The following is a 12,302-nucleotide window of genomic DNA, read 5'->3' on the forward strand; positions in this document are numbered from 1 at the left end:
ATCTAAATCCTATGTTTTCCAGTGGAAACAGGTGATCTCATCTCAGCTTTAGTTGTGGCAGAGCCTTGTGGATGTACAACTAGCAATATAACCCAGTCTTCAGCTTTGAATGTCAGGATTGTGGTCCAGAACTCACAGAGCTTTTCCCCTCTTTCCCCCTAAGAAATATTTCTGTATTGTAAAAGCACTTCCACCTACAGTCAATCCCTACAGGGGCTGACCAGTACAGTCAATCCCTACACGCAACTTCATGGCCTGCAATTGTGCAACTAAAAACCCTGCCATGGCTGCCTCTTAAGCTGAAGATCTGTGCTGGCCTGGCTGCATGGGACATCTTTGCTTAAGGAAGGAAGAAGAGAAGATCACCACCACACCCCAAACCCAGTCTTTCCCCATACCCAGTGCCACTGCTCTCTGTGTATTAATAAACCAGGTGTTGAAAGCGAGGCTCAGCCTGAGGCATGCTCAGCGCTACTCTTGTCGCTTGACCCACCTCCTCATCCTAATTAGGCCTGGCCCCTCCCTGCTAAATTGCCTCTCAGGCACGTTGCTCAGTCTTCCCCCTCTTGCCTCTGGCATATTCACTCACTAACTTTTTATTTCAATATTCATGTTTTCCAGTTTGTAAGGCCCTCCACTCATTTTCAGTAGGCTGCCCCAAGAACTCTGTTCCAGTAATGGGATGTGGGGGAGGAAAAATGTCTGGAACGAGGGAGGATGAGCACAGCTGGAGCTTCCAATCTCCTCACTCTTTGCTCTCCAAATCTTCCCCATTATGCTGTCCTGGGTGAAATGCACTAGATGGGCTGAGAGACAGCATCACTTCTCATCTCCTGCAGATGCCTTCTCACTCCTGGATGCTCATTTGAGAGATTCAAGTTTGGAGGTTCTCCAGCAGTGGTAGTACTTGCAGCCTGCTGTCCCCTAACCTTGGCTGGAGCTTGCATCTAGGGACACGGCTTGATATTTGGCTGCAAGGAAAGGTCTTTAGGCTCTAAATTCTGCCTGGGCAAAGAGGATGGTTCTGAGGAATAAACCTTCCCTATATTTTAGCAGCAAGCTGGCATAGTGCTATGTAACTGCTGCCATTCCTTGCCTTAAATGCCTTATTCTTTCCATGTATCACCTGTGAAGTTCAGACACCTCATCCAGACTGGAGGATCACACTTTCAGCTTGGCACACCCTTGGCTAAATTTAAATTTTTGCTCCTGTCTCCATCCCTGTTCATTTATGCCATCTGGAAAGACTGAAAGAACTGGGCCAGTGTCTACCTTTTGCTACACATGTGCAGCAAGAAGCCCAGCTGAACATTAATTGAGATCTCTGGATGCTGTTGTAATACAAAAAGTAAATAGTAATTAGTAGGATCAGCAGATTCAGTACCAGACATATTGCAAGTCACACCCCCACCGTATTTACACATGCTGATATGTGAATGTGCCTGCAACGGTTAATACCCTCATATATTTGTCTCTACACTGTGTTTTTAATGTAATATCCATTCCTTTCATAATCATGTGTCACTTAATATCCTGACTAAGACAGAACATTCTGTAACACACTAGCACGTGTTTGGGCAGAATAGTGAAATTATCTTTGAAATGTGGCAGAGATGGAAAGATCAGATGATGAGTCTCCTTTCCATTTCTCTAAATTTCTGCTGTGGCTACTGTGTTTTAATATTCTAAGCCATCAACGAGTTCATTCTTCATGCCTGTGATGAACTAAGTTATGCTCACTGCTATCTGATTCTTGTGTGCAAGTTACACATTCCAAAGAAAATCCATAATGGAAAACATAATTGCAGTAACAAGCACCCTACAGGAATGCAAAATTCCTCCAGAGGATCATCAGGGGTTAATTGGGCTCTTCTTTGCACAGCTCCACAGAGCCAATCCTATTCATATCGACTGAGCACTATAGGGAAAGTAATAAAATTACCAGCTAAAGCCCAGGTTCCTGCCTGTTCAGTGTGCCATGCTAACTTGTAAGACAGAGCTCTGATTGTATGGCTGAGCCAAACAGGACGGCTGTTTTTAACACCCTTCTAACTTATGGTAACCATTAACTACAACCTGACTTCCCATTACAACATACCACTGTGAACACCTATTAGCAGCTAATTGAATCGTCTAAAAATGGTCATAATTCAAGCCTGCGTTTGTGTTTTCATAATAGCTCTCACAGCTTTTGCTCTAGTACAGGAGAATATGCAAATCAAGGCTCTGTTTTAAAGCTCATGCTTAGATGGAAGTTTAAATGGAAACCTAATGGAGTGACGAAGCGGAATAAAGCCATATTGTATTTTTGATGTTACCCATGAGACATGATAGGAGAAACTAATAACAAGGCTCCCTATCTCAACGTTTTCCAGCTGTGAGCCACTAAAGAGCCAAAAGACCTCTCTGAGTCAACACCAACAAATGCATACACTCACATCGTAATTTTCTGCAATTTCTATTCACAATTTCAAGCTGTACAGCATTTTTCATTCTCCCTTTTATTTAAAGAAATAGAAGTATTTCCTCTCAGCGGCATCATGGGTTGTTTTCCAGCCCACTATATCCTGAAGCTTTCAATTCTGTTGTAGTTCTTTAAACATGAGTATGTTTTTACTGTATTATGAAAGGCAACAAAGTACTTGTCTGCAAAGTGCAAACAAGCACAGTGTTATTTACAGGTTTTCCCGTATTTGCTGCCAGGGATTTTTTTATTTGGTTTACTGCCTTATTTTATAAAGAGTTTTCATTAAACCAATGAAGAAGTTGTTAGGTATTATTTTGTGTAGAAATATGGCTACTTCAGATTAGCATAAATTATCCTAAACAGGCAAATCACTTTAAACCATTTACTTAAACTGAAAGAAGAATGTATTTCACCAATTGTAAGAGAGCTGTTGAGAGCAGATAAAAAAGATAATACACCTCAGATGGAGGTAACTGTCTCCAGGGAAAAGACCTGCTCCCTTCTGCTGAGTTACAGAATCATGGTGCTTTCAGGCCCTTGCAATGCAAAGTAAAGTGCAACCACTTAAATCTCACTCAAGGTGTCATTGAGGTTTGCATCAGTTAAATAAATCCAAACTTGGTGGGAGGGTGGGGGAGGAAGAAGGGACTTAGGCAAAACCATGGCAGCTCCCTCCTGCAATGAAGCACCCAACCACAATCAAGTCTGTCTAATGTAGGTATCTATTTGGACAAAGAGTGAATGTCCTCAATATATGCATGAAGCAGTAACCCTGTCCCACCACACCCTTTTTACACATTATCCACTGGTCAGCTCAGAAAAGGGCTGCTCAGATCTGCAGACTTGGCTTTGTTTTGGGACACACCTGGCATGAGGTGTGACCCACAATCCGCATTCACTCTGCTGGCTCATACATCACGTTCTTTTCATGTTTATTAGATAGGTCAGATGCTTGTGTCTTGCATCAGCATCTGATGCACTCTGTAGCCTTCTTGGAATAACCATCAATTTTCAACAAAGGAGTTTTAAATCACCTGCCATTTGTCAGACTGTTTCCCACCACTTAGCACAAAACATTTTGATGGATAGGGAATGGTGGATTGTCTCTCCAGTGAATGTACAAGAATTATGTGTTTTACATGGGAGATGGGAATTCTTTCCCACAAACACACATGTGCGGCCCTGCTGGCTTTCTTGGAAGCTGCATACATACTTCTGAGCAAACAACCACCACATTACTTCTCGCATGCTCAGAGACTGTGCTAGGTTACTCCAGCAAGATTAATAGTGTGCCAAAAGTAAGCAACTGAACCCTTATTTAGGCAATTCAAACAACAGTATTTTGAATGTCCAGCCCCCAGACCTTTGTTTCAATCCTCACTTCAAATATTATAAAACCTACATTTGTTAAAAACCACCAGAATTTGCTGGAGCAAGTAGCACGGGGAAGGCAGTGGTTGGGACATCTATGGCAACTGCCCTCTGGTTGCCAGATGGGCTCACAATCTGTGTCTCTCCCCAGTTTTGGGAAGCCTCTACTGCCCTTGCTACCAAAGAATTTCTTCCACTTACTGGGCTGTGGGGGCTTAATTTGTTGTTAAAGCAAAGACCTTGTGCAGTTGTCCTTCTTGTGCCGACAGAGTCAATGACCAAAGCACCAGTGCTGCACAGAAAAATCGTGACAGAGTTGGGAGCACTGAATTATGGAGGGGCACCACTACGCTTTGAAGCATGTTTCAAGAACCAACCTGTTTGCCATATAGAAAAGCTCCTTCCATTGTGAAAAACGTCTTCATCCCATCCCCTAAACTGTAATGAGCTACCAGGTTTCACATTTTACATAGCATAGACAGTAAAAACACCCTCCTGAGAACAGGAAAACCAAGGGCAGAAGCAGACTGTGTTGTAGCTATTCTTTGATTTGGTCCCCACTCCAAGGAAAAAGGAAAGTTTGGGGTTTTTTTTCAAATTGTCAACTCTGACCTACTAAGCTTTAGGGTCATGACCCTCATTTGGGAAAATCTGCACTTTCTTCTTTTCCTCCTCCCTCTCTCTCTCTATCTGTCTCTCTCGCACATACACACTTGCATGCCATGAAAACATTATCATAATGTCTGCTGACAAAACAATGCCTGAAGATATGTGTCAAATGCTAGCATCCAAATAACAGAGCCAAAAAACATTAATTTCAATTTCAAACATAGGCTAATATAAAAAAAAGGCCCAAAAAGGCTGTACATTTTTACTAGACAGGCAGTGCAGCATTACATAAATTGACTGAAAATGACTGAAAATGAAATAAAATGACAGCACCCAAGAGTAACCATTAATTCAGGGTTCTTTCCAAGCCTTCATTCATTTTTCTTCCCCTTGACTTAATACTTGTACTTTCCTTCTCTCTTTTAGATACTATCTTGGGCTATTTCTTTACCTCTCTTTTCCATATTTGCTTGACTTGCCTCTCATTTTCTATTGAGCCTAACACTGGGTTCCCCATGGAGTTCATTCACAGTCAAATGTTTCTTAGTCAGCAAAACCTTCCACATCATCATGTTTTTCAGTGCAGTTCCTTCAGCTTTCATTATACCCTTGGGCTAAGGACCATGTGAGCCCCCAGTCTGGGGAAAGGAAGTTCACTCTTCCTGCCGTCCATGACAGCTGCCTTCAAGCACCCCAGCTGGCTTTCTTGAACCCAGAAAGGGAAAACTCCAGTCTAGGTTCAGTCCATGAGCAAATTTCTGTCTCCTCTCAGACATGCCATGCTGTTCAAAATTTCTGTCCTGGGTCCATTACTAGGAAGGCCCTGGTTATCATTTACAGAGAGGTTCTCTTCACTGGGAGACAGCAACAAATAGAGATGCTTCCAGCTCAGCCCTAGTACACCCAGAAATACCATAAATCTGACCCAGAGATCCTACTTACAGATGTGTTTTACCCTCCACTTTCTGCATCTGTATGTAGCTGCCCCTCCTATTTTGAAAAGAACAAAATGTTAGATGGCATCCCTGAAGAGCAATTCAAATTCCTGAGCTGCACTTGAGGAAAAATGTCCCTGCTTATTATGTTACTGAAATCCTCCGGCTCCATGCAAATTCTCAACTGACTAATATTGATTCCATAATATTTACTGTTGATCACTTTCAGGTCTTGCTGTTTTCCATCACTGCTGATGGTAGAAAAGCAGTATTTTTCTAGCATGTTACTATTAGTCTTCAGTGTGCTGTTGTCCATCTTCTCTTGGAATGACTTTTTCATATAATGCAATTCATATTGTTTGTCACCCCCACAACCCAAGAAACGTGGTGTTTGCTAGCCCAGAAAATATCCACTGGCCCTTCAAAAGCCATGGCCACGCAGCATTGCACATGCTAGGAATGTATTCATGCCAGTCCCAGCGGGGGCTTGTGTGCAGGTGCAAGTTAAAAGCTTGTTTTGGTCCTTTTCACCATAAAACATTAAATCTCTGGATCCCTTAATACTCCCACCCAGCCTCACAGCAGGCATGTCTGAGGAGACATTAGTGTAAGCATCTTGTAGTGCTGCTGAGGTACTTAGCTAAGTGTTCCCCTTTTGGGCCTCATTTTTGCTACTATGCACAATAACGCTCAAGGCTATGCAGCTGCACTCCAGTTCATGCAGGATCAGGTTCCCCTGCCCTCTTTCTCCTGGCTTAGCAATTTTTTATTTTTTTTTCTTTTTCCTTTTCTACCCTACACTTATACATGAACATTTCAGAGCACAGAGCACCATTAAGCCCAAAGAGAACATGCACGAGCATTTCACAGCTCTCCACACAGCCCTTTTGCCAGCCTTTCCCTTCAAGGACGCTGCTCCAAAAGTTGACTGGAGCCAGCGAAAGTCTTCCCGTTGGCCTTGGATCAGGCCCAAAATGAGGGGGCACACTTAGATGGGAATGGAGGCACTAACGAAAGGCAGCTTGCCTGCCAGCAGGCAAAATGCAGGGAGACCTACACAGAGGAAGGGTCAGACTCGAGAGACGAGCCTCTGTGTGGCGGATGCTCTGCCAAGCAATCTGTGCTCTTCGTGACTTCCATTCGAGCAGCCTGTTGAGGCACTCAGCTCTGGCTTTGAACTGCGAGGTGAAGACAGAGTATGGGCACTGCCTCACTTTTTTTAATCCGCCAGATTTATTTGTTTAATATATTTTTGCTGTCTTGCTTATTCTTTTTATAAATCTTATTATAACAAAGCAGGATTTTTACATGGCAGTGGAAAATATGTCAGCTGATGATGTTTGGGAGAGTCAAAAAAAACCCAAGTAAAAGCCTGTATTCAAATTTTGTGAATGGGCAAATGAGTATTGTTCTTATTCTCTTTTTTCTTCTGGATGCACCAGTCAGCCCAGGAACAGAAGTCTCAGAGCAATTCTTTCCATCTTTTTACCCACAAACAGGGCAATACAAGAGTCTTCACAGTTCCTACTCCCTGTTACTCAATAACTTGCAAACTTTAGCACCACCCAAGTCAAAACAGAGTCCTCATTCAATGCAGATTGTCCATGGCTCTCTGTTTTTCACAATGCTCTTTCTTGAAAATAGCTTCATTGGAACGATTTATCTACCTTGTTTAGATCTCAGTGCTTTCTGCTCCCACAAACACGCATCAAATACAAATTAACTATGTCCAAAAGAAAAGCCAGCAGAGTTGTAAAATGATGTGTTTGGATGAATTTTCTAGCAGGGTCCTGACAAAGCTCTGGTTTATTCAACATTTTCTGCTGTTATCTGGAAGTAGAAGTAGAAAAAATCATTAATTATATTAGCACTTGACACCCGTACTGGGGGAGATTAAAGAAAACAAGAAATTTATAGTGAAAATGGAAATCAATTGAGAAGTATTTGAGAATTAGATAAGCATCATCCAAATGATACAAATTTATAATTACATATGTCAACAAGCAGACAGGTTACTTATCACATTGGGATAACCTAATGCTACCTTGGAAGATACTTTGCATGGAATGACAATGGTAATATCTTGTACCCAGAAAATGGGTTGTCCATTCTTTACACAGTATTTCAAATGCTGTAGAAATTCACAGAGATGTGGAGATCACAGCAGAGGAAAAGCACCTACCACTGAACAGGAAAGATGATAGAAAAAACAAATGATGGCAAGCCTTAAAGGACTGCTGCATGTGCATTTTGCTCCTCCAGGCTAATGAGAAGAATTTAGTTCAATTACTTGACCACAGATGACCACAAATCTTCTGCAATGCTCTGTTCTGGTTCATTGTGTACATAAATTATGGCTTTCAGAAGGATACATAAATTACAGTTCACTGCAACCCAGATTTATTTAGGTGTGCAAGAGAAGAGGAGATATCTAGACTAAGGTAGCTGTCTTGCATGAGATAGCTCAGGACCATCACTCTGTGGTGGAGTCCATGTGTGTTACAGACCAGGCTCAGTGTGTGCCAGAGGCAAAACTGAGCCTCCCTGCTGGAAAAGCTTTCCTCAGCACTGTGAGCTCTTGCACTGTGAGCCATTGCAGAGTCCCAGAGACTTTCAGAGGTTGGGTAAGAGGCAGTGATCCTAGTGAGTGTCACTGCCTAGCTGGAGAGAATCTGGCATATCACCGCTGGTGTGCATGGGCAATGGATTCTGTCCTATATACAGCTTGGAGGCCATCAGACAGACATCAAATGAATATCTGAGCCTTAAATTGCCTGTGAAACTTCCTTATTCTGGCTGCAGCCTACTATCTGTCCCTGGCTCACCATCACCAGCTCAAAATCCCCTGTCTTCCCTGTCCTCCATTTTGAGTTTCAGTGCCACAGTTGTTCCTGTCCCACAGTTCCTGTCCCTTTGCCTTTTGTTTCATCCTCACAGGTTCCCTGCCTCTATCACAATCTCTGGGCAAATCCTGATCTTTGCTCTTCTGATCTCTGAGTCTGCCGGACAAAAGCAATTACAAGGTCTCATTTTTTCCAAAGCACTCCCAAATTCCTGTCCTGGACATTTACTTCACAATCAACCAAGCACTCCTGGAAACTATCACACCTCTGAATAGTACAGGGGTTTTTATCTTGCAGCCCTAAAGATACTCTCTTCAGTAACTATAGCAATACAAATCTATATGAAGAAGATGGATGTACATAAATCATGTTAAAATCTCAGAATGCTGCCATGAGGGTCAAGGCATGATTCAAGTGCCTCATCACATTTTGGACAGAAGTCTTGAGCTTAACCTCCCCTAGCTGGACGTTCTCCACTAACTGTCCCAAGTTGCTTAAGCAGAGGTGACACAGTCAAACCTCCAGCTTGTTGCCATGGGCAGAGTATTCCATGCCTGTAAAACAACTGGGAATGAGCTGGTACCACGAAAAACTCACTTGTTTGTGATTTTCTCTTCCCATAGCTCAGTGAATCATTTAGGATTTGTACTCATTTGCAAGGATCTTAGGTTGGCACGGCCCAGCTGAACACACTGGGTCTTTGCACACCTTCACCCTCACCCTGTTACTGTGTTCCCAAGTTGCACCTCAGCAGGATTTACCCCCTTATCTCATTTCTTCTTCCTCCAAGGTAAGAAAGCACAAATGTCCAGGAGCTTTACTGAGGTACCTGCACAGGCCATTAAATAGCTAACGTGCTCCATGCTGAATTCCAGTATGGCCCACGTACATCCCATGCTGTGATACAGCTGGACTGTGTCCATAACAGTGAACTAGACCATTATGACATTGGGACCAAACTTCCAGGCCAGTTGGAGGGAGGCCAGAGAACAGTGGGCTAGTGAACGAGCCTCCTAAATAAGGTGACAGCCAGCAAACCATCTACTGGGTATGGTGTCTGGCACACTCCTATTGCCAGACCAGACCCAAAAATTGTTCAGAGCATCTGTTGCAATGGTCCATGCTCATGCCAGTGAGTGTGTAGCAGTGTACTAGCACAGACTGTCATCTTCCAGGGCCAAAGAAGGCTGCCAGGCTTTCTTGGATTCACTAGCATAGACTGAGTCCCAGTGTCAGACTTTTCTCCCTCTGAATAATGATACAACAGCATTCTAGGATGGGGCAACCACAGAACTAGAAAAGGTTTGAGATGCAACCTCTCCCTGGGAGGGTGGGAAGGTATATACTGAGTGTTTCTTTCCCACTTGATCTCCCCAAGGTGAGACAAAATCCGTCAGCACTTTTGCTTTCCCCCAGTCTGCTTGGGATAGGTATGTAAATACACTTGATTACTTTCTTTAGTAAAATTTCTTTGGTTTTAAGGTTGCTTTTGAAGTTTGCTCAGATTCCTTGAGACTGCTTCACCCACGCATCTTTCTCTGTGTAAGTATGTTTTTACTAACATGCTTTGACAAATGACACTCAGAATTTGCTTTGCTGACCCCACCGAAGTTTAGAAGCAGCTGAATTCAACTTTGGATATATTCATGTTAAGGACAAAAAGTTTTTCTCAGTTAGGTCTGCAGTTACATCCAGAACAAAAATTATGGCAGACAGAAAGACCTCACTTTGTTGTAATTCATGAGTGATTCCCTCAAAAGCAGTCTACCTGCATAGGACTAGTATCACAAGAGGAGCAGTAGATCTAAAACTGAGTCTGACTTTACAGCCATTCTGACCAAATGTCCTCTTCCAGCCCCAACTGTGCCATCCACAAAAGCTGCAGTCTCCACTCCCCTTTACCTACATATCACTGCTACAAGCCATAGATCTTTTGGTTCAAGAGAGTCCTCAGGCATCCTTAGCACATTGCACCCAAGTAGCTCAAATTATTTAAATTCTTCTAAAGAATCTACAGGGTTCTTCTAAACCAGCTCATTTGATTGAAATGGTTCAAGAAACTTTTATTTCAACAAATCTCCCAGGCGATTCTGAGGGACATTCAGAAGATAGATAACAATCTGCAGTTGAAAACTGCAACATCTCCCACTGATGTAGTTCTTTGCTCAGCATCCTAGTTATTAACGCAGCATGTCCCCTGTTGGAGGACGGCTTTCCTGGGGCACTACCTCTCGCACCTTCCCACCACATGTGGGTGGAGGTTGCAAGGAGAGGAAGTGCAGGGCAGGAAGCTATGCCTGAACTCTGTTGCTCTCACACATCTCCTCTGCCACTTTTTAGAGCCTCATCTGTCTTTTTAGGGAGGCTGCTAACCTTACCTCCCACTACTGAAATTCCTTAGACCATTACAGCTGCTCCTAAAGGAGCTGAGGCTGTGAAGGATGTGGGAAGGACAAGAGCAGATCCCAGAAAAGCATGGTTCATCCTTCCCCTTCCTCCTGTTCCTGCCCAGGACTGGCAGCACTTGGCAGCACAAATAACACAGTCCTGACCGGCTCATTTCCACAGCTGGAGCAGTGTCTCAGGCAGTGGCAATGACTGAAGAAAAGGCTTTAAAACAGAGAGGGGAGGAGGAAAACCTACCTAGGATCTGGCACTTTCGACTTCCAACTCAGACTGCCCTCAGGTTGCTCACAGCAGTCCTGGATCTGCTGAGCCTAGAAGGGAAAGTGAGGCATGCAGAGGTAATGGCAATAAGGAAAAGGAACATAACCTCTTTTAAGAGACTCAGAGAAAGGGGAAAGAGGAACATGAGCAAGCCTGAGACCTCAAAGCAGCACCTTACACATCTGTCTTCTTCCACATTTATTTCTAAACATTGTCCTTGAGCTGAGCTCACCCCTCAGAGAGGGAATTGGCTGAGGTAAGTGTGAACTGAAGTGCCCATGCTACAGCTGGGGCCCTACCACTTGTTTCCCCCTGCAGTTTATCTACGCACTCACTGCTTTGCCACTTACTGTTGCTGCACCATTTACAGTTCAGGATATCTCCATCACTCTCCTAGCTTATAAGCTCAGGAAAGCAGTTGCTGTGCTGCCAGGACTCGATTTGCTTGCCTTTATCTACCACTATTTCCAATACAGTTGGCATGAATGAATGAAGAGAAACACCACAATACTCCTAAGTCACTGATGTCCTCCTTTCCTGCTGGAGATCACTGTACATCTTTAGGTGACAGAAGACATTTTGGCGTCTGAAACAGTCATATTCATCTGTATTTCAGGCTGTCACGACACCAGTGAAATCACAGCCCAGACTGCAAGGTTTGAGTTTGTTGGCTTGCTGCTGGCAGCAGGATCAGTGAGTAGTTACCTAACCATGGGCCAAATGCTGCACTGCTGACTCAGGCACAGAAGGTTTTCAAAGTGCCTGGGAAACTTAAGTTCCAAGTGAAAATAACACTTGTACCCACAGCCTCACAGCCTCACTCAGAGCTGTCTTTGGCTTCAATAGCAGATAGGGACAGAAGGACTTGAGTTTTCTGACTCACGTGTCTGTCCTGTCCCATAGACACTTCAACGCAGGAAAAAGTCATCCAGAGCCCTAACATATAACCAAAAGCAGACAATACTTTATAACCACAGACTAGTCACTCTGACTCCTGAGCAGCTCTCAAAAGTAAAACTATATTTTGTCTTAACAGAGGTCTCAAGGGATTGGGAAGGTATTATTGAAAGGTAGGCTCCTGGACCACAGACAAATATATAATATATCAAGCTGTGAGATCCCAGCCCATCTAGGGTTTTATGGGTCAAAAGGAAAAAATAAAAAGGAGGGATCAGCATGTACAAGTGAGCATAGCTCTATTAAATAATCACTAGATACTATATCTGTGGCCTTAACCCAGTTGGAAAATGACCTACAAGTTGGCCACAAAGTTTAAAAAAATCTTAATCCATCAGTTTTAATAAATTAAGCTGAAAATGCTTTCCTCCTTTTGTGTTATTTTTTAAGGCAAAATTTATGTATACTTTGAACTACCATTCAAACTGTGAATTCAAAGATGACAAAAGACAG

The sequence above is a fragment of the Parus major genome, chromosome 2, assembly GCF_001522545.3.
Source record: "Parus major isolate Abel chromosome 2, Parus_major1.1, whole genome shotgun sequence".
Taxonomy (NCBI): domain Eukaryota; kingdom Metazoa; phylum Chordata; class Aves; order Passeriformes; family Paridae; genus Parus; species Parus major.